Consider the following 24,320-nt stretch of genomic DNA (forward strand, 5'->3'; position numbering starts at 1 on the left):
TTTAATCCATCTAGTTACAAGTGCTGGAATGAGCACAGTTTACATAAAGTGCCCAATCCAATTAGCATTTTCTAAACATGCACTGTGTGGGGTTGTGTGTTAGCCTTTCTTTTATTCACAAGAAAAAAAAAATCTGAACAAAATAACATTTTTTTTATGGCAGAAAACTTGCGTCATATGTTTAAGATTTACAGCAAAACATTCTTCCTGGCAAAGATATTTAGACAACTTGCCTGGGTTTATGTCCTTAGTAAGACAGATTACTGGTAGAATGTTTACAATGTGTTGCATTTAAACACTTAATCAACCAGCCATTATATTTTGGATTTGAAACCTGTGAAAGATAATAAGCATTTACGAGTCCTGGCTATACAATAATCAACTTGAGTAGGAAGGAAGGCTCATGTCCAGACTTATTTCTATGCTATTCAACTTCACACGCTTGGGTCTATTTAGTAAAAGTCTCCCAGCTCCAAAACTGGAGAAGAAACAGGACAAAAAAATAGCATCCTATTTAAGAAAGAAAATGCATCCCATGGAAAGTTATTGGAGTCTTTCCTGATGCGATTCTTATGAGCTGGTATTGCCGTAGCTCTGTAGCCATGAGATTTGAATAAATAATCCCCCAGTGTAGGTGGAAGTGTCACTACAGTTCACCAACCAGGCGAAATGCACCTATTTATTGCGCTGAATATTGCCTTCTAATCCTACTCAGCCTCTCTGCTGCTTTTGATACTGCTAATCACTCTCTTCTCCTGCATATTCTGACCTCTTTTGATATCCGCAACAAAGCCCTATCCTGGTTCTCATCATACCTCTCCCATCGCACATTCTCTGTCTCTGTTACTAACAAGTCTTCGTCTTATATTGGTCGCTCTGTACTGGGACCTCTCCTTTTCTCTATCTACACATTATCACTTGGTGACATAATCACCTCTTTTGGCCTTGGGTATCATCTCTATGTAAATGATACACAGATATAGATATCTATCCTGACCCTCATCCTGCAATCAGTCCCAAGTCTCAGATTGCCTCTTGACTATATCTTTGTAGATGGTGCTCTGCTGCCGTAAATGTAAAATGTCTAAAACTGAGCTTCTCATATTTCCCCCTAAATCTGGCCTAATAACCCTTTTTTCATCACAGTAAACGGTACCATCATCTATCCCAGTGATTCTCAACCAGGGGTCCGCGGAACCCTGGGGTTCCATGGAGCAGTCTCAGGGGTTCCATCGCACTGCACTCATTTCGGCCCGCGACGGCTCTCCCCCTAGCTCTCCTCCTCTGTAGGTGCACGCTCTAGCAGTCCAGCACTTCCGATGCCTGCTGCTAGCTAGAGCTCCTCCCACCCGCCACCTCGAGCCACCCGCCTCGAGCCTCCTGCCTTTCGCTTTCTTCCACCACCGCCTGAGGTAGATATATGGGATGGGGGAGGGAGATCCGTATGGGGGATCGGTAGCACCGTAGCATTACCAGCATAGCATGCAGGGAGTGGGGAGGGGGGGGGCGGAATACAGCCTGCTGTAGTAGGGTGCTGGGATGGGGGATCAGTATGAGGTGTGAGGGGTGACCGCAGAGGGTTGAGATCTGTGGTGGCTTGTGAGCTACAGGAGGAGGGATATGCAGTGTTACGCTTGTGCTCCTACACACAAGCGCAGGGGAAGGAAAGGACCCATTAGCGAGGTGGGGAGGCCGCAGGGGATACGAAGGAAGTTAGTTGCCGCATAGCTGGGGATCGGCGCACGTAGTTACGTGACCGCGCCGTGCGCATGAGAAAGCGCGACGCGTCCGGAAGTGCGGTGCCTGGCTCAGAGACACGACTGATCCAGCTGCATGTGCGCGCATGCTCTGACAGCAGAGCAGGAGTACGCGCATTCTCAGGCACCAACGCGGGGTTGTGGGAAGCCAACGCTTCAGCACGGGAGTCTGGAACGAGAACTAGAAACATGAACATGGAACTGGGAACATGGAACAGGAATATGGAACAGGAACATGGAAGGAGTTGGGGAGGATAGAGTCCAGAGCACAAGGTAACATCCACAAGAGAATTGCTTCTTGGAGGACGTCCAGCCTCCTTAAAGGCATAGTGCCAGAAACAGCAAGGTGCAGCGAAACTAAATATAACATAAGGGTTCTTAGTCTAATCCATTGGCCAAGGAATTATAAGCCTGCTACCGCGTCAAGGTGAACCCTACTAAGTAGGTACCTACACTACCCGACGGTAAACTAACCTCAGTAGTAAATGAGTGACTGTCCCAGTCTTCCGGAATCCAAAGGAGATGAGTAAAGGTCCCAAGGAGGTCCAGGCAGGAACAGCATGCGATAGTAGTACTAGCAAGCACCAGGGCAGGCAGCAAGTGACTAATAGCAATGAGAAAGTCAAAGAGAGGCTTCTTTCCTGTCAGGAGAAAGAGGGCAGGATTTGCCAGGAAGCAAGATGGCGTAGTTTGCTTCAGAATCCTTAAAGACACAGGATCTTGACTCGCAGCTAGAGGGCGGCGATCAGAAGAAAACAGGAACGGAAGGAACACGCCGCAGGGGGCGTGTTCCGCGCATCGTTACATGCAGGGGGAGAGTGATGTGAAATGCAGGGGGTGATGTAAGATACAGGGGGTGGGTATATGAGGAGGATGATAATGAGGGGTGCTTGGGGAGATATGATGATGAAGGGTGCTGGGGAGATATATGAGGATGATGATGAAGGGTGCTGGAGGAGAGATATGAGGAATGATGATTATGAGGGTGCTATGGGAGATATGATGATGATTTTACCCATGCGGCCCAATTTAAAATAAAAATGTATTGAGAGGGTGGGGGTCCTTTTTAAAAATGTATTGGGGTGGTGGGGCTCTTTTTAAATTTATTGAGGTCTTAGGGGTCTTTTTATAATGTATTGGGGTGGCGGGAGTCTTTTTAATATGTATTGGCAGGGACATTTTTAATATGTATTGGTGGGGTGGGTATTTTTATTATGTATTGCGTGGTGGGGTTAAATGTATTTAGGGGGGGTGGGGTTTTTTGGTATGTATTTTGTGGGGGGGATTGAGTGGGAGTGGGGTAATTGACAGAAGGTAGGGGCAAGAGAGAGGAGATAGGGGGGAGTGAGTGAGGAAAAGAGGGAGTAAGAGTAAGACGCAGGGGAGATAAATACGTGAGGCAGGAGGGGGGAGAGTGAGTGAGATGGAGGGGAGAGAAATACATGGGTAGAGGGTGGGAAATAAAGGGGGCTCATAAGGTGTGAAATTAACCTAATGGTTGTCAGCCAGATAGGGGTTCCCTGAGATTTTTCAAAAAAACTTCAAGGGTTCCTCCAAACAAAAAAGATTGGGAATCACTGATCTATTCGTTCACCAAAACACATTGCCTAGGAGTGACTTTTCCCTTTCCTTCTCCATTCACATTCATGGCATGACCAAAATATGTCGCCATTTGCCTTTTCCTATGTCAATCTACTGCTAAAACTCAAATGTATGCCCTTATCCTCCCCCGTCTGGATTATTGTAACATACTGCACCGACACACTTTATTCGAGCAAATACCCGGTATGTACCTGGCAGATACCTGGAATGCGCCGCTCCTCACCTCTGACAAGCCCCGTTGCATTTGCCTTCCCAGCCTGGGTTCATGCCTGGCTGACGGGCGGCTGATCTGTTAAATGATAATGATTAGGATTTAATAGGCTGCAATGCTTCGCGTGTCTACCAGATGGCATAAATTCATGAATTGTAATGCAGTATATATATATGTACTGTGCAGTATTGCAGCCAGCGGGAATAAAATGCTTCAATCCCTGCCGGAAAATAACTCAATGCACCCGGGCAGAAAACAGTCACAAACCTCAATACACCCGGGTATACCCGAATTCGTGGGACTAGCCGAGCTCGAATAAAGTGTGTCGCCAGTGTATTGCTAACAGGCCTCCCGGCCTGACAACTTTCTCCTTTGCAATCTATCCAAATTTCTGCTGCTAGAATAATTTCATTTGCTCCCAAAAATGTATCCGCTCATCTCCTCCTTAGACCCATCTCCTGGCTTCCCACCAAATTTTAGATCACCTACAAAGTTCACCTCCTTACCTTTAAGGCCCCCCACTCATCTGCTCCTTACTACATCTCAGCTTTCATCTTTCGCTATGCCCCTGCTCGTCTCCTGCACTCTCCAAATAACTGTTTCCTTTTCACCCCTTTCATCTCTACTGCTATCTCTCGCCTTAGACCCTTTCCCCTCACTTCACTTTACGTCTTGAACTCCCTAACACTCTGTAAACTCCAAGCACCTTCTCTCCCCACCTTTAAAACAAACTTGAAAACTGACCTTTTGGTTATTGTTCCACAGTTGCGTCTACAAACCATTGTGGCCAAGCACTACCATCTACTACACTTCCTCCCTCACCTGCTGTCTCTGTAAGTCTCCGAACATACCACTTAGGCTGTGGCCCTAGTGTTGGCTGCTGCACACGCACCTGGCGGCGCATGGACAGCTTAAAACCGCGATCTGCGGTCTGCAGGGAGTGATGGGAGGCCCGCGGGGCCAAAACCGAGGGGGGCGCAGCTATGATGGGGGCGGGGGGGGGGGGGGGAGTGGCGTCCATGACGTCAAGCACAACACAAAGCACAGCCCAGCAGCTCAAAGCACTGCACCAAGCACCACAAAGTGGAATAACAAAAGCTATAGCAAAAACTTTAACAGATCAATATTTTTGCCCTCAAAAGAAACTTACCCAAGATAATAATAACCTGTTCCATGAAGGTGCTATTTCAACCCCTACTTAATAAAGATACATGTCTTATTCATGATGCACACAGGGTTTATTTCTATTCCTTTTTTTAAATTGTAACATGCCACGGATAAATGCTTACGTTTTATTTTTGCTTGTTAGAGGAATATAAATAAATCCAAATAAAAAATTACCACTTTCTGTTTATTAAGTGTTTCCTTAATGTAAACTGACCATAAAGAATTGCATCTTTAACCTGCGCTAAAAGGACTTAGAACGTCAGATGTCTAAATCCCTGGCTTCATTCGCCTCCTTAAACTGCTATTGGGTCCCAGCACACCACGTGACCACGTCGCTGACAAGGGAGACAAAGTTCTCGTCTCCCCTGCTGGCGGACGCGCCACCGCGCTTCGTGAGTCAACACGAGAGAACACACTGGGGCCTGCTTGATTGAGGTTAGTGTCGCCGTCACCACCGGGGACTTAGCCTTAGGCTGGGGCCATGGTACTGCATCCGCACGCTGAGCAAACAGACTGCCTTAAGGCAGTGTTAATGTCCATGCAGCGTGCGGGTGGAAGCGGGAGGGGGTGCGTGTTGCAAAAGAAATCAGTTCAAACTGATTTCTTGGCACGACAGGCCGGTCACGTGAGCGGTTTCGCCCAATGAGGGCGAACCAGCTCCATGACGTCACTGGCACGCCCCTAGACACGCCCACGGATGCCGCGCATACCATGGCCAAAAAATGCACCCGCTTCAAGCGGGTGACGTCACGGCCGCGCACACCTCCACACGGGCGAAGGCACTATGGACCAGGCCCCTCTCCGTGTAACCTCTCCGGGGCAGGGATTTCCTTTCCTATTGTCTGACTTTGTTGTGCTTCTTGTATTATAAATCCCTGTACGGTATTGTGTAAAGCGTTGGCTACACTGTGGGCACTATATAAATAAAGATACATATACATACATATCTAGCAGTTCATTATTTATTGAGAAGTTTCACCTCAACACAAATCTTTTGCCAGCTGCAAATGTCTAACATTAGCAATCAGGTGTGAACGTTTTGTCTATTTCTACTGTGGCGGTAATTTCCTTAAAAGGTTTTGCAGTCAGAATTTAACATGGCCGATTCGCCCATACTGCATTAAGCAGGTTGGGGGGTCTCCATGGTATCCTTTTTTGAAAGTGAAATTAAATTATGCAGAATACTACAACTCTGATACAACAGTATTCAGAGTAAGTTATTATCTTAGTTCCTTTTTAATGCATTTCTGCTTTAATCAAATCAAACAATTATTAATTGGAAAAGTACCATCCTTCACTGCAAACGTTTCCAAAATAATACACAGCAAATAACAATATCAATTAAAATAATACAGTTATTCTACAGGATAACTATTGTGATCAGATTTAATTTAAAAGTGTTGGTTGTAATAAGTACATAGAAAACAACTGTCCAAGGGAAATAGTCACATTACAATGCGGCTTGCACATTTCACACACGTGGTTCTAATTAGGACAAAAAAGCAAACAGATAAACATTATGCACATTGTGTTTTAATAAGAGAGAAAGGCTGGATAATCTGACTCTCCCATATTGTCGTTTTCAGGTTAAATTCTTCATATGAAAATACAATGATTTAAAAAGGAATACATTTACTAATTGATACGTGCCATCCCTGCCTTAATGTTGGCAATGATCAAAGCGACTTCTGGGATCACAACCAGGGGATCATTTTTGGGGAAGCAATCACATGGTTGCGTGTAGGCATCTGATTACACATATGGCAGTGAAGTATCATAGATTGTGGTTTTAATAACGGTTGCATCTTCCCCATTTGCTTTTCAGAGGATTGCAATGCATTTTAAATCTATGTAGAAGTTCATTCACTTCACTCTGAAGCGAGCAAAAAGGATGTGCTGGCTTTTCATGCGAGATCACTTGTTGCTGTGGGTCCTAGAAGCCCAACTGAGACTTCCACGTTGGCGTTGATGGTATTTTGAATTCTATGCAAGGACAGTATGTATTTAAAGCCATAAAGATGTAGCTACAAATATAAATTCACTTATCTGTAATGGTGTTTCCCCCACCCAATCGCAGATAGGGGCCATAACAGGGTGTGTGGTGCATATACCTGCTGGCAACAGGAGGGCTGATTCATGGTAGTGGGGACACAGGAACAGGCTTCTGGGGGTTCATACCCCACATACAGCTCAACCCCGTTATAACGCGATCCGTTACAACGCAAATCCGCTTATAACGCGATGCAAGCGTGGCTCCCAAATTTCGTATTTATGAATACTTTACAACACGATTATTGGTATCTTAAATACTTAATGTACAATTGTATGCATTGTACAATAATTTCTAACGCGATCTGCTTATAGCGCAATGGGATCCTTCGGACCCCAAGCGCAGCGTTATAAGGGGGTTTATCTGTATCACCTAGCAGTACAGCGCCTCCATCTGCAGTGGACTCCAGGCACTGAAGGTGGTCTTCCACGGTAAACTTATTACCTCTCCCTCCAGTAAGGTCACACACCAGGCAGGAGGTATATTGCAAACAGGAAAAGGTTTATTACTATACTCTGTAGTAACAGGAACAAGGCAGGATCTGCCTAATACAGTCTCTCAGGATTCACCGGATGATGGTCCCTGGACCGTCACTACAGGCCAAGGGTACCCGCAGCTGTCCTAGCTCTTCCCTACCTCCCTAGCAGAGGTATGGTCCACACTTGCTCTCCCCCGGAGGGAAGAGCACATGGGAAGGCCCCAATCTCAGGCTCCTAGTTGTGTGACCTGTCTTCCTCAGAGGGGAAGGAACACAGTAACTTTGGGGCAGTCCTGCCCTTAAGCACAGCCAGAAGGTGGGCTCCCTGTTGTCCCAGCTACAACAGGATGTACCACCCCCTGCTGTCACTCAAGTGCAGTACCAAAAGAAGGGAGAAAACCCTATACAAACTACTGGCAACCTGATAGTACCAGGGTTTACTGCCAGCCCTAGGGCAGAATAGTAACCATACCCAGCCATGACTACAATCTCCCTCTGGTGGATTCCAAACGACCTCGCTTGGGTCCTACATTTTCAGGTACCATTGTCAAATGAAACCTGCTGAACAAACAAGATAACATTTCACATAAATATCACATTAGTATGCATGATATATAGTTCTCTGTGAGCCCAGCACGTCAATGTATTTGAATATACACATACAAAACGGTTGTCATAATAGCATAGGTTCCTCCAACTTGGAGAACCTTCTAATCAATAGTAATTATCTGGATCAGGTCTCCTCACTAGTGCTCCTGATGCGTCAGTGACTCTAATAGAATACACTCATTTTGGGTTTCTTTCTGAGGTACTCCACCCTATCCATGTACACTGATCGGTCTATTTTCCAGACCCCCACTAAATATTCTTTTGTGCATATTATGAAAAGTGTTCCTACTGTGCTCGAGCACGTAAGCCGTTACAGCTTAAATTAACCACTGTTCCCCATTGGTGTCAATTTCCCACATTAACGGCTCGGGGACATACTGTATGGATACTCGAACCCATGAGAGTTCCGGTACTTCTGTACAACATGCTGCTCATCTCGGCTAATCGTAGTGAGCCGGCGGCCCTCAGCCTGACCTGGCTGAACCCAGTACAATGGTTCTTCAACCGGGGGCACATAACTTTCAAAGACATTACCCGTAGGCTGTATATTACCTACCCTAATGTCTGCTTCTCTTCTCATTTGTCGAGCAACCTCATCAGAACCAAACACTCCTATAGCCCACCAATCATCCACTATGGTCTCGGTTTCGAGTTAGAACCTCTTGCTATCCATAAAGGGTAGATATCCCTGAAACCTAGGGTGCCTCCATGGTAAAGACCCAGCTGGCCCTGTGACGGCATACCCTGTGTGTGAGGTAGGGTTTGTGGATGTGGACACATCTGACATGGCATAATGACTAACACCACTATTTACACTGCACACATCTTCTACACATTTAACATCGATCAGCATCTCTTTCCCATAAGACTAGTCCTTCCAGTCTAAAGATGGGACAAGAGTCTTAGGGGCCTCTTTTTAAAGTATCATTCTCTTGCGGCTCTATCAGCTTCCCCAGGCGGTAACCCACCCTGAAACACTCGGGTAGCAAGGGTTCCCTGGTTAGAAGTCCCAGTGAAAGAAGTCCGGCAAGACACCTGAAGACCAGCCGAAATGGTCGTAGGTAAATGGGCCTTGAATGCATCAGAGTCCCGAACAGTTACATCCCCGGGACCAGACACTAGAGTTATGCTAACTATCGGCTGGGCAGCAAATCGGTTTTGGCTTAGGTGTCTGACCTTGCAAATAGTCTCGGTACTGAGCCAGAAAAGCTGGGGTGGGAACATCCAGACACACCGGAGGTCTATTGTCCTTGATGGCCATCTCGGTTGCATTCTGTTGAGCCCTGCGCTCATACATGGAGTGGATAAAGGCAGTTCTCAGTACACAAGGGGAAGCGGTACTCACCGGAGAGGGAATTGAACCCATCTCACCCGCCCCAGCGGTCGTTATCAGCAGGATATCGTGTCCAGTAAGTTGCATAGGATCCTGGTGCTTGTCCAGATCCTTCCCCAAAAGGGCGTCGACTTCCTGTTGTGGCGTAGAGGTAGAATCCATATCTTGGCTGGATGGTACCCCCATCGGTAACGGAGAGTCATCAGGGCCGGATGGTACCCCCATCGGTAACGGAGAGTCTCTGGATAGGCCTCGGGACACATCCACGAATGGTGGGCTAACCCACCTCTCAGGTCTCAGTCATCGGCAAGGGACTCCGCGGTGGTGCAGAGTCGTTGGCACCATTCGGTTCATCTCCGGTGTTAGCTGGCAGGATCAACAGTGGCCGAAACACCAGCGAAGATCAGCGGCTACTGGTGCAGGAAGAGGGTAGGGACACATCCGAAGGGGAAATGCACCGGATCATTTCCGAGTTATCATCGGCAATCAGCAAGGTCGGTCCCGATTCTTGTGCCTCTGAGAACAATGGTGCCTCATCACCCCAGGCAGTCACCTTACCTGACATCTCGTGGGCTGGCTCCGTTTCACCGACCGTCTCTGGTTCCTCTGCGGGGACCGGGTCTGGTTCCGTCTCAGCCTGCTCTGTGGTCATCGGGACACTTGGATCCCCTTGGGCCTCATCTAGGGCACATGGTCCCTCTGAAGCCTCCATCATCGAGGTAGTTGGGTTAGCAGCTGTATCGACCGCCCAAGTAATGGGGTCAGTCACATCTATCTGGGCAAACTCCGTAGGCCTCAACAGCGTGGGCCTCAGAAAGTGTGCTCCGCAGCAAGCACACTGGGCTCCCCAGACCAGGTCGCCAATTGGAAAGTCGCACTTGGGACAGAGGCATCACAGGTACCTCTTCCCTTCCACAGTGACCACCAAGAGTCCTCCTGGTAGTCGGTAATGGTCGAAATCCATATCAGCCATTTGTTTCTGAACACACGGCACAAGAGCAAAGGGTAGTTCACTCCTTTCACTCATCAGGCTCCGAAGAACTGAGGGTGCGGTCCGCTGCATCCGGTACCTCCCTTATTCTCCAAAGTCTTTAGGCATTGGCTGATGCCGTGTCCCTTTTCTCGGGTGGAGATTAGAGGAGGGACACTCGGTGACGTAGAGAGGGCGACTGACTCCTGGCTGAGCCAGTCACATTGCTTGGGTGGGGTTCTGGCTTTCGCGCCAAACCCTTGCAGGACTCTGCAAAAAGTTCACATACAGCCTGTTTGTAAGCAGCACGTGCGCTCTCCAGCCTTGGCGGGAGATGCCAGTTTAGCGCATGTAACTCACGTGGCGGATTCCCGGGCAAGGGAACCTCCATTTTAGACATAATTCCTTCACAGACCAGGCAATGACCGTGATTCCGGCAGGAATCTGTTCCTTGTGGTTCCTCACAGCACATAGATTAGCAATCTACCAAGAGTAGGTTGTACCCCAGGCTAGCAAAGCTCCATTTCGATACGCTGTACATGATTTCAGTCCATTACAAGCACTCTGTTGTTCTTTAGTCTGGCTACTGGCTAGTAGTACTCTGGGCTTCTTCCCTATGTCGTACCCTTACACCGCCCCTCTAGGCTGCCAGTATCGCAGACCCTTCAGTGGCTCCTGGAGCTCCCTGGTACACCCCCTTCTAGGCACCTCGACTACCTGCCTCAGGGCAACTTAGAACAGCAATAGCCTTGTGTATCCAGACAATTCACCCGATAGGGCAGTCTAAGTCATAGTTCCATAGCGGGGAAAGTGGTCCCTGGATATGGTATGCCGGGGTCCCCTGGACTCTATACCTAGCCACCCTCCTTTCAGTACTTGTTCTGGAAGCGTACCTTGTTACTTCCAGCTGTGTTTCGCTGAAAGCCTGTCCTGTTACAGCTCTCAGAAGTGCCTCCAAATGTAACAGTGTTTCCCCCACCCAATCACAGATAGGGGCCATTACAGGGTATGTGGTGCATATCAAAGTATGATGTAAATAACTGTAGTGGTTGGGGTATACAATAACCCACTATAGGAGTAAATAGGTCTCCTCAAAATCGACACATCAAGGTGAGTATTGTTGCTGGGGTTCTAGCATTAACTTTAGGTTAACTTTTGTCTCATATATATGTATTCAATCCACTGCACCTAAGTTCACAACTTGTTATAATAGGAGAGCGGTGATTCAATATCTATAGGTGGTTACATGTGTGGTGCATATACCTGCTGGCAACAGGAGGACTGAGTCATCCGCCGATGGTAGTGGGGATACAGGAACAGGCTTCTGAGGTTCGTACCCCACATATCTCCTTAGCAGTGCAGCGCCTTCATCTGCCGTGGACTCCAGGAACTGAAGGTGATCTTCCACGGTAGAACTTATTACCTCTCCCCCCAGTAAGGTCACGCACCAGGCAGAAGGTATATTGCAAACAGGAAAGGGTTTATTACTGTACTCTGAAGTAACTGAAGGATCTGCCTAATACGGTCTCTCAGGATTCACCGGATGATGGTCCTTGGACCGCCACTGCAGGCCAAGGGTACCCGCAGCCGTCCTAGCTGTTCCCCACCTCCCTAGCAGAGGCAGAGATATGGTCAACACTCACTCTCCCCCGGAGGGAAGAGCACATGGGAAGGCCCCAATCTCAGGCTCCCAGTTATGTGACCTGCCTTCCTCAGAGGGGAAGGAACACACTAACTTAAAGCTGCAGTTCAGGCTCCCGTTTTTTTTTTTTTTACTTCAATAGTTTCAGTTGTGCAATCTCTACTTACCTAAAGAACTGCATAGCTGCTGGTCAATTCGTTCTCCGTCTATTGATTGGCAAAGTTTGGCGACATCTTTAAATATGGGGAATGTAAATCGTTGCTATAGGAACACGCATGCTTGTTAAAATAGAATACAAGAAAATTGGTCTTTCAAAGTTGTTGTTTTTTAAAACAGAAAATGCTAAAAGTATTTTTTCTTACTACAGAACTGATTTGTTAAAAAAAACACACATGCAGGATATTGCATGAACTGCAGCTTTAAGGGCGGTCCTGCCCTTAAGTAGAGCCAGAAGGCGGGCACTCTGTTGTCCCAGCTACAACAGGATGTACCATACCCTGCTGTCAATCAAGTGCAGTACCAAAAGAAGGGGGAAACCCCCATACCAACTACTGGCAAACTCATAGTACCAGGGTAAACTGCCAGCCCTAGGGCAGAAGAGTAGCCATACCCAGCCATGGCTACATATCTATTCAACAGATATATATTGATATATTCATTCTGAAAAACACTGTATCCCTCGTAGGTACCATTCTTTGAGACATATTAAGGTGATGAGTATAATTTCTGAAAAATTTGCAAAAGTGAGATTGTATTGAACATGCTGTGAAGCCATCTTCCCCCAGTGCTTGGGAAGACATAAGCCTCGTCGTATGAGTGGGGCTCCAATCTTACTGAGCAAAGGGAAGGCGATGCAGCATATTAAATAATGGCCTTTGGAGTTGAAAGATATGTTACTGAGAGCAATGAGTGGCAGAACCCAACCCTTAACCTCGGACAGGGGCGCTCAACTCCAGTCCTCAAGCCCCCCTCCCCAAACAGGTCTGGTTTTACGGATATCCTATCTTCAGTACAGGTGGCTGAATTAGAGGCTCAGTCGAACACTGAGCCTCTGTTTCAGTCACCTGTGCTGAAGCAGGGATGATTGAGCAATTTATGCTGAAGCTGGGATATCCTGAAAACCTGATCTGTTGAGGAGGGGGGGGGGGACTTCAGGATTGCAGTCGAGCACCCCCTTACCTAGGGCCTCAAACTATGTTAACAAAGGAAATGGCAACATGTGGGCTGACATTCTTTTTCTTTTATTAATCTTGTCTGATTCTTTTTGATTTTCCAATTCATTTTTTTCTGAGGGTTATCAGGTTTCTTACCATTTCGTTCTTACTGCATTGTAGATATATCAATGAGAATGTCCTGGTACGAGGGAGCTGATTAAAGACAAACATACAATAATCTTTACTTGACTCATGTTTGCAGAAAACCTGGAGTTCGTCTGATATTGATTCAACAATAGGTAAAATATGCTGCAAAACCTGAAAAAGATCCCACGCATATCATATCGTGATCAAATGGGACGTTCTTTGTAATCATGATCTTTCGAAAATTATTTGAATATTTTTTTTTTTACCCATTGAAAAAAATGAAAAAACTCAGCTTTCTTTCTACAATTGAAAATACAATACAACAAAATGTCTGTCTGCGACATTCTAAAACGCGCTAAATAAATGTGCTACAATCCTTTGAATATTGAAGCACTAATTCTTATCACCCATTTAAATGTACAGTAGTGTTTCTATAGATTACTGTTAAATTGGAAGACTAATTATTACAACATATGCTTGGCACTTATACGGCTGCCTTTTTTTGTTTTTTTTTACCCGGTGGGTTAATAAGCAATAGTACATTTTTAATTACACAACTGGAATTTGTTTAACATGAAAATGAAGCCACGCATAGCAAATTAAATCAAAAATTGCTTAACCCATTTGTTTCTACTATATTACTGTCCCCCCCCCCCCCCTCCTGCGTTGCAGAGATTACGTAGTTTGCATCAACGCAGAGAAGACCTCAATTGAAAAAAAAACGTAAAAGTAGAAGATATAAATCAAGCAAATGTGGCATCTATGGCTCTTTGTTCTAAATTGCAAACAGATACCTTCACCATATTCCAGTTGGGATTGATTTTACAGCATTCATAAACAACTTATGACTATGTTTCACAGCAGAAAACAGATTTGAAGCAGAAAATGTACTTAACTCCTAACAAGAATAGGATGTTGCTGTACTGTTATTAGATGTTCCTGTGGATGGGCGACTTTATTTGAATGCCGATTTTCAAGCAGTTTCAAGACTTGTGGAAGGTCTCATCGAAGTTGTATTCCTGCAATTAAACCGGTATCACGTTTTTCCAACAAAATCAAAATCATTGTAAAAAGCAGGTGCAAATCAGATGAGCAGTAATTGAAACAAGAAAGGCCTACAGCATTCAAGTTTATCTTCATGTTTTGGAAGGATTTTTACGTTTTGTTGGCTTAAAAAAAAGGATATTTTTGATTTTGCATAATATATTATTTTCTGCTATTTGGTGATGATTGATTTTCCAAAAATTGATATTACTGAGGTTGAAACAAGTGCTGCATTCACATATATTTATTTGGTTTATTTCTTCAGTTGTTAGTCTTATTCTACAGAAAACAATGGTCAGACTGAGCTGTGTGACTGAATTGCAGTGTGGTTCAAATGCATTTTGGATTAAGTGTGGAGTCACAGTATAACCAGAAGGAAATAAGGGGAAGAGTGTGTGTACTTGGAGAGTGTACAGAGGGTTAATTTAATTTGATTGTGTGGGAATTTTTACTGTGGTTTGAGCCTGCGAGCACTGAACTGGGACTGAATTGTGTGGTTCAAATGCAGTTCGATTAAGTGGGGAATTATAACCAGGAGTTTACACCGATAAGTTGTGAAACAAGGTATACAGAAGTACAGTAAATTGTTAGCACTTACTACTCCATAGTTACAACAATGAGCAGGTTTGAGAATGCCACTCAATGCACATCTTGCCACATATATGTGCACTTGGAGCATCTGTTCCAGGGAGCATGTAGCTGTGGGAAGTGTGAGCAGGTGGTCTCTCTTGAGTCTCCAATTGCTAATATGAAGAGACAACTTGCAATATTGAGAGACCTTAACCATCTTGAAAGGAGTTTATTGCTCATCAAGCAAGCCCTGGCTGAAACTAGTGGTGCAGAGAGTGGAGCTCTAACTGAGGACCAAGAAGATGTAGGTAGCTGGGTAATGGTTATAATAGGAAGCAGGGGGAAGAGGCAGGCCAGTTCTGAGCTGACCCACCCCCAATAGATATGCTAAATGAGTGAAGATCATGGGGATCAGGGCAGGGGTGGCAAGGCTGGGGAAACGGATTCCTCTAGCCGCCAGGGGAATAGTCCATCCAGCATAGAAAGGACTCGACAGGTTGTGGTGGTAGTGGACTCCATTATTAGAAGGGTAGAGAGGGGAATCTCTTGCGGTGACTATATGAACTAAACAGTGAGCCTGCTCCCGGGTGTTCGGGTTTGGCACACTCCGGAATGGTTAGACAGATTGTTAGGCAGAGCTGGGAATGACCCAGTGTCTTTGTCATTGGTGCCAATGTATACCAAGTTAAATAAAGATGGAGGGCCCTAAAAATTTCAGGAATCTAGCTTAAGGCAAGGAACTCCAATGTAGTGTTTTCAGAAATGCTACCAGTGCGATCTTAGGGAGGTTAAAGCATTGCTAAAAAAAAGTGGTGTAGGAAGGATGGTTTGCGGATTTTAGAGCACTGGGAATTCTTCCCTGAGAGGTGCTATCTTTATAGTAGGGATGGATTGCACCTCAAAGAACATGAATCTTCTGTCCTAGGGGAGGGGGGGGCAGAGAATGATAAAAAGGTTGAGGAGGATTTTAAACTAGGAGACAGGAGGGGAGGGTCCAATAAGAGGTAATGGATTAGACAGAATCGATAGGAATGGGAAAATAGCAATGGGTAATCAAAGTGGGGGGAAGGAGGAATTTGGCAAGTAGGGAGACTTCACCATTCCTCTGAACATTTATGGAGGAAATCTCACACACTGGCTGATTTTCAGCACCATAAGGTTATCCTGTCCTGCTTTAACTCTGCTCTCTCCAAGGCCAAACAACACTACTACTTTTCCTCACTAAATCAACACTCACAAATCCAATCCATGCGGTCTTCTCTGTATTTGACTCCCTCCTCCAACCTTCTCCTCCCACTCCTCATCCTTCCTTCACTTCTCCTCAAGTCTTTGCCATCTACCTTAAAGTCAAGGAGATTGTGATGGTTGGGGTATAAGGGACTGCTTTTAAGAAAGGTCAAGCCTGCCATTACCCCTACCTGTCAATAACACATTTGGATTATGTATAGATATCTATGTTCTGTGTAGCCTGGTTCCAGCCATTCAGAAACCAGGGGTTAATTTTTTTTGTTCAGCTGGGAATGTTGCAAGTTGTCTGTGACATTTCCAACTAACTCTTTTTATGTTACTCTTTTAATGTTGCAGTTAAACCCACCAATCATGGGCTGGGTCATATTGGAAGCACCTGCCAATGTCCCTCACTAAATGTAGCCATGTTGTGCCATGGGGCTATAAAAGGTGGGGAGGGAAGCCCCTGTTTCAGGCTGCGTTGTTCTATGTCAGTGTCAATTCCAGTGCTAGTGCCACGCCTGGAATCCTGTTCCAGAGGACACTGCATGGAAGAACAACAGGGGAAATCTCTTTAGTTCTATAGGGTATTCTCTCTAGTTCTATAGGGCAACTCTAGTTTCCCCAGTTGGGAGTGTGTGTTATTTATCTGTTCACAGTTGTGGATACCTTTTTTCCAATAAATTCAACTTTACTAACTCTGTTGTTCTGTCTGGCAAATTGATCCCTGGTGTGATAGTCCTGGTCTCCCGTGACAGAGATTTCTTCTGTTGCTTCCCCTTTCCCTCCTTCTTCCACTTTTTACTCATTTTCTCCAGCTACAGAGTTGGAGGTTTCTAAGTTTATCTTCTCTTCTCCCTCTACGACATGCCCTCTCGATCCTATCCTCCCACACATTATCAGAATTCTTACTCCAGTCTTAGTCCCTATTATCACCCACATCTTTAATTCCTCCCTATCCTCTGACACTTTCCCCTCTTCCTTTAAGCATGCAGTAGTCACATCTATGCTCAAAAATAACCTAGGACCTACGTGCCTTTACTAACTACCGCCCTGTATCCCTCTGGGCCGTTTGCCTCCAAATTGCTAGAACATTTCATGTTCTTCCGTGTGATCACATTTCTTAATTCCCATGCCCTCTTGAACCCTTTACATTATGGTTTTCGTACAGGTCACTTAACATAGACTGTGCTTACTAAAGTAGCTAATAATATACATGAAGCAAAATCCCAAGGTCACATTTCCCTACTAATCCAACTCGATCTCCTTGCTGCTTTTGATACTGCTGATCACTCTCTTCTCGTTCATATTCTAAACTCTCTTGGTATCCGCAACAAAGCTTGATCCTGGTTCTCATTATACCTCTCCCATCACACATTCTCTGTCTCTGTTGCTAACAAATCCCAGTCTTCTGTTGATCTGTCTGCTGGTGTACCTCAGGGCTCTGTTCTGGGACCTCTCATTTTCTCTTTACACACGATCACTTGTGAACTCAGCAACTCTTTTAGCCTTAGGTATTATCTCTATGCTGGTGATACGCAGATATATCCATCCACCCATACGCTCACTCCTGCAATACAAACCCAAATCTCAGATTGCCTCCTGGCTATATCCTCACGAATGACATTCCACTGTCTTAAACATTATGTCTACAACTGAGTTCCTCATACTTCACCCTAAATATGGTCTGTTATCCCCTTTCCCCATCACAGTAAATGGTACTACCATCTATTCTGTCACCAAAGCATGTTGCCTAGGAGTAACATTTGACTCTTTCCTTTTATTTCATGCCATGACTAAAATGTGTTGCTTCTGCCTCTGTAATATTGCCAAAATCCACCCTTTCCTCTGTCAATCTACTACTAAAACTCTAACCCATGCCCTTTTCCTCTGCAGACTGGATTATTGTAACATATTGGTAACAGGCCTCCCTGCCTCCCAACTTTCTCCTTTGCATTGTATCAAAAATTCTGCTGCTTGAATAATTTCACTTCCTCCCAAAACAGTTTCTACTCATCTCCTCCTTAAAGCCCTCTTCTGGCTCCTCATGACATTTTGGATCACCTACCCTGTATAAAGTTCGCCTTACCTTTAATGCTCTCCATTCATCTGCTCCTTCCTACATATCCGCTTTAATCTCTCGTTATGCCCCTGCTCGTCTCCTGCACTCTACCCATAACTGTCGCCTCTCCACCCCTTTCACTTATACTGCTCTCTCGCCTTCAACCCTTTCCCCTCACTGTACCTTACTTGTGGAACTTCCTCACACTCCGTATACGCCAAGCACCCTCTTATCCCCACCTTCAAGACAAACCTTAAAACTCACATCTTAAGTGAAGCATTTCAAAACCTGTACTCATGGTTACTGTTCCACACTCACAGTAGCTTCTACCAACCATTGTGACCAAGAACTGCCATCTACTGCACTTATTCCCTAACCTGCTGTCTTTGTAGATCTCCCAGGCATTCCACTTAGATTGTAAACTCTCTGGGGCAGGGATTTCCTTTCCTGTTTAACTTTGTCGCACTTATTGTATTCACTGTACTGTATTGTCTCTTTTGTAAAGTGCTGATTACACTGTGGGCGCTATATAAATAAAAACATATATATAGAAATACACACAGAAAAGAACCCCAATAAGAAGCACTCAGATATTGTAAAGAATACAGCAAATATGTAATAAAGATTATCATATACACACGTTTTCATAATGGGTGATTTTAATTACCCAGACAGACTGGAACAATGAGATTAGCAGAACACTAAAGGAAACAGGTTTGGGGGGGAGGGGGTGTCTAAAAGACCAAATTATTGAGGAACCAACCAAGAGAGGGGCAATACTAGATTTGGTAATATCAAACAATGTAGATGTAATAACATATGTTCAAGCCGGCAAACATTTGGGAAACAGTGATCATACAGTAACATGGTCTCATTTGAAATAAATGATCAAAAACCATACCATATGGGTTTAACAAAGACCTTACATTTTAGAAAGTCAGATTTTAATATAGTAAGCAATCATTTACAAGGAATAAATTGGGATGACAGTTTTGCCTGAAAAACATTTGAAGATAAATGGGCAGTCTTATCAGTGTATATCCTTGGATAATAAATATAAAAGAAACAAGTTTAAACCAATGTGGCTAAATAAACAGGTAGGAGCGGAAATGGAAAAGAAGAGGCAGCGGTTTAAATTCTTAAAGTCTGAAGGGACAGAGGCATCATACCAGAATTATAAGGAGTATAACAAAAGTTGCAAAGGGGCAATCAAATGAGCAAAAAATCTTTCTTTAAGTACCTTAACAAAGAGATTAGAAAAGAGAATATAGGACCCTTTCAGTCTGAGATGAGTAGGCAATTTATTGGAGATAGGGAAAAGGTAGAGGTATTAAATACAGTAGTTATCTCTGTTTTTTACCACGGAGGAGTCAATTGCAAAAATATTGCAACAGAAGGAAGTCACAATCTCTAGAACAGTGGTTTTCAACCTTTTTTCTCTCGAGGCACCCCCAACCACAGTGCTCCATTGCTAGGGCACCCCCAAACAGGACTGGGTCACAGAAAACACAGGACAGAGAGAGACTGTCACAGGAGAAAGAGACAGAGAGTCATAGGAGACAGTCAGACAAGGCAGGGAGTCACAGGATTCAGAGGCGGCAGGGAGTCAAAGGAATGAGAGGGGCCGAAAGTCACAGAAAACACCCCTGCCCCCACCGCACAAATACACACACAAAATAAATACACACAGGACAGAGACACACCGCCTCACTTCTCTTCTGCCCATGCTGCTTTCTCCTCCTCTGCTTGACCACACCCGCAGGCGCCTGAGACCACCTCGTGATTGGCTGCATTACCCAGAAGCAGCCAATCAGGACAGAGGAAACTGTCCAGCTCTCGGAAATTGGAGAAATCCTGCGGCACCCTTTTGATCATCTCATGGAACCCAAGGGGGCAACGGAGCCCCGGTTGAGAAACACTGCTCTATATTAATGAACAATTGATTAACTGGAATAGAAGTTCATATGCAATTTTATAAGATGCCTGCCTTGCCTGCATCTGCCCCAATGGCATACATTCAATTGTTGTTAAGGAGCTAAGTTCAGTAATAGCCAAACCATTATATTTAATATTCAGGAACACCATTTCCACAGGCTCAGTACCATAAAATTGACGTAAAGCAGACGTGGTGAATACTGTATATTTAAAAAGGGAGCTAGATCACAACCAGGGAATTACAGTTCTGTAAGCCTGAAATCAATAGTGAGGAAGCTACTTAATTTGATACAGGATAACATTCCAAAACGATAACAAAATTGAGAGTAATAGTCAGCATTGATTTATGAAGAATAGATTGTGCCAACTAACATTATTAGTTTCTTTGAGGCGGTAAGTAGGCATTAAGACCAGGGAAGTGCAGTAAATGTGGTCTACTTAGATTTTGCAAAGGCTTTTGATAAAGTGTCACACACTAGGTTAGTGTATAAAACAAAGGAAATTGTCTGGGTAAAATGTTTTGCACTTGGATTGAAGGACAGACAACAGAGATGTTATAAATGGAACCTTGTACAAAAGAATATAAAGGTGGCGCCAAAGTGCAGGCGAAATAACAGTAAATATAATCAATATTAAAATAAAACACTCTAGTGCACAGAATTATGCACAATGTCAAAATAGTGACAGAGTAGTGCAAAAAAAAAATATGTGATATATACCAGTGGTAATAATTATTGTGCAAGTGACAAGTGATGCAGTGTTTAAATAACATAGTAATAAATACTCCTCCACTTAGACCCTGAACTCGGATATGAACCAAATATCCACACAACGTGATTCCACACAGCAGGGGAGCGGGGGATATGTACCACGGAGAAGGAAAAAGAGAACAACATGGGCAGTATCGTAGGAACAGATATATCTGACGTATCTGCAAATTTTATACTCACAAACCAGCAGTCATTAAAGCGTGTCCAAATCTATGGCAGGTGTAGGTGAACATGTAAATACTCGTTCCGGTGACCCAAAAAGTGGAAAGAAAGATAATAGTGCAGATGGTACTGAATAATATGAATATACAGTATTTAGCACAGAGGATGTCCCTCCAAATCGAGGCTTACATCAAACACATAAAATCAAGCGTGTACAGTAGATGTGTATGACATCTCCCATATGTGAGGCGAGTCACGATCTCACCAGACCAATGGGACTGCATCCCCTGGAGACGTTACTTCCGGATCCGGTCTCAATCACCAGGAAACCTGGATGATGCCTTCCTCTGCACAGAACCTCCTCCCTGGGTCTCCGATGGCGCTTGAACACACTCAACACATTTCTCTGTCAAGCAGCTTCCTCAGGAGCCTCTCACCCTGAGAAACCTATGTGTTTGATGTAAGCCTCGAAAAATAAAAATATTGAATGGATCCTTGGACCAATATAAAATAAAGGGGGACACTTACACATAATACAGAGCCTCCTTATGACACAGTGTATAATATCAACAGGAGGTTTTTGAGTAGCGAGACCTCCCTGTGACACTGTGTACAAAAGTAAATCGAGGTATGTTAAAATATACCCTTACCCAAAGAAATTACAGTGATGAAATAGACCACTAAAGGAAAATATGTAGCTACTGCAATAATAAACGGGGAGAGGGTTCTCACAGTAACAATGCTGCAAATATAAACACTACAGATATAGACGGGTAAGGGAAAAAGGAGCCACAGACAGCCTGTCCAAAATAACTCCATTAGGATGAATAAACGGGCACTATTTACCCTTTGTATAATAATAGGTTTGCATGAAATAGGTGCTTAAAATACTGATCACTCTGTACCTAACGCTGATATAGCAACGAAAGATAAAATACTAATGACCTAATGATCCCTATTTTCTATGGCCACGGGGGAAAGGACAGGCAGGTAGGTGATTATAGCTAGTACACCCTAAAGTAGAATTAGACTGATTGGAGTAGTGTAAGGTGACTATACTCAACTGCAGCTAATTCCTATAAAATGGGTGTATAATGTGCCTAATTTTAAAGGAGATAACAAATGGTAGAGATCTCCCTACAACTACCTATACCAGAGGCACAATAGGTAGTAAATAGTATAAAATAATGTGTGACTCTACTCAGTATGTCCTCACGTAAAAGGATATAGTGCAATACCATTCAGTTATTTTAGTGGCACAGCAACCTTCATAAACAAAAGGCTATGTCAAGCACAATAGCATTGCAGAGGGTTTTAACCGCAAATATACTTAGCTAGTGCTGGTGGCAATAGTGTCCCGGTCTGGACTGAGAGCAAAGACTGCAAAAGCATCGTTTGTACATGTCATCATGCAATGTATTCGTTTTTTCCCATTTATAGTACTGTATATAGTACTGTATATAGTTTGTTTCACAAATGATGTTTCATACTTCTCAATTACAATAATATTATATAGGAGAGATATACAAAAATACATAATAGAAGGATACCAATAAATCTTAGAAGAGATCGTGAATTATAGGATTACATTAATGTATACTTCCTTTGTATTTATACAGGATTTCGAACCTTTGAGTGACTGTATTTACAAATATTATGGTGAATAAGTTATTCTTTTACCTTGTTACAATTTAGCTGTTCATTACGCTTTTTGTAAATACAGTATGCATTCTAGGCAGTGTAATTATCCGCTGCCTTTTTTTTGTAATGAAGCACCTGTATTCACACAACCACGATTAACCTATTGGTTACTTTACCTCTCACCTATGCGAGAGCACATTGATTTTTTCAGTGGGTGGGATATCAGGTCCGGAAGTACTACAAAAGGGGTGACGGGTATTAGGAGTCCTCTACTCTTTGATAAAACGCCATCGGGCGCAAAACGCGCAAGAGTGTTTTTTATCCTATTCTAATGTGCCAACACATTTTTTGAATTGCTTATACCAACCCGTGGTGAATTTTTCGGCTGTGCACCACCATCCTCTTCTTCTACCTAAATTGTGTATGGTAGTAAAATCAAGACAAGGTGTAATTTCTCTGTAGAAGCTAAATGGCAGATTTAGTTTAATAGATAAATGTAAGGTTATGCATTTGGAAAGCAAGAATAAACAGACTACTTACAAATTAAATGGGGCAAAATCAGGTGAAATCTTGTTGAACAAAGATTTAGGAGTGCTTTTAGACAGCAGACTTGGCAATAGTGCTCAATGCCAGAAAGTACCAGCAAAGGCAAATAAGATCTCGTCTTGCATTAAACAGGATATGGATTGAAGTACGCATAATTATGCCACTGTATAAATCATTAGTAAGACCACATCTTGAATATAGAGGGAAGTTTTGGCCACGACTCCATAAAAAAGACATTATGGAACTAGAATAAATCTAGAGAAGTTACTTAATAGATGAGGTTGAAAAAATGCATAAGTCCATCAAGTTCAACCTACAGTATGCTAAATTTAGACGACAGATACTTGACAGATTTGTATTTACAGTATTTTAATCCAGAGGAAGGCAAACAAACAAACAAACCACAGTGACACATTATCCAATGCTGTCTCACAAGAGGAAAATTAAATTCCTTCCTGACTCCAAATAATGGTAATCAGATTTCTCACTGGATCAACACCCTTCACATACTGTATTTACTCATTTAGTATATCCATGTATACCTATCCTTTCTAAAATAAAAGATGTCCAACCTTTTTTGAAGATAGATATTGTATCTCCAAACACAGTTTCCATGGGTAATGAATTTCACATTTTAACTGTCCTTACTGTAAAGAACCCTTTCCTTTGTTGCTGGTGAAATCTCCTTTCCTCCAACCTTAAGGGGTGACCCCGTGTCATTTGTCCCGCCCTTGGGATTAATAGTTCTATTGAAAGCTCCTTGTATTGTCCCAGAATATATTTGTATATAGTTATCATATCCCCTCTTACGTGCATCTTTAATAATGTAAACAAATGTAAATTAGCTAGCCTCTCCTCATAAATCAGATTTTCCATCCCCTTTATTAATTTGGTGGCTCTTCTCTGCACTTTTTCTAGTTCCATAATATCTTTTGTATGGAGTAGTGCCCAAAACTGTACTCCATATTGAAGGTGTTGTCTCACAAATGCTTTATAGAGGGGCATAATTATGCTTACTTCCCTTCCATCAATTCCCTGTTTAATGCAAAAGGAAATCTTATTTGCCTTTGCAGCTACTGCATGACTTTGGGCACTATTGCTAAGCCTGCTGTCTAAAGCACTACTAAATCCTTCTCCATCAAGGATTCACCTAATTTTTCCCAATTTAATTTGTAAGTCACTCATTTCCCATTTACCTGCCAAAGTTACCAGTCTATCCTTCTGGCGAGAAATTGCATCCTGC

The 24,320-nt window shown here is 43.8% G+C and overlaps 1 long non-coding RNA gene across 1 annotated transcript in view; it reads left to right on the top strand.

The window, feature by feature from the left end:
* The window catches only part of LOC142469077 (uncharacterized), a 58,659-nt gene extending 43,153 nt beyond the window's left edge, over window positions 1-15,506 (top strand). Inside the window, exons 2-3 of the long non-coding RNA XR_012788955.1 lie at window positions 13,154-13,272; window positions 13,793-15,506. This is a non-coding gene — a long non-coding RNA (uncharacterized LOC142469077). The remainder of the gene's footprint in view (window positions 1-13,153; window positions 13,273-13,792) is intronic.
* The last annotated feature ends 8,814 nt before the right edge of the window (window positions 15,507-24,320 follow it).

Source organism: Ascaphus truei, chromosome 1 (assembly GCF_040206685.1).
Source record: "Ascaphus truei isolate aAscTru1 chromosome 1, aAscTru1.hap1, whole genome shotgun sequence".
Classification (NCBI taxonomy): domain Eukaryota; kingdom Metazoa; phylum Chordata; class Amphibia; order Anura; family Ascaphidae; genus Ascaphus; species Ascaphus truei.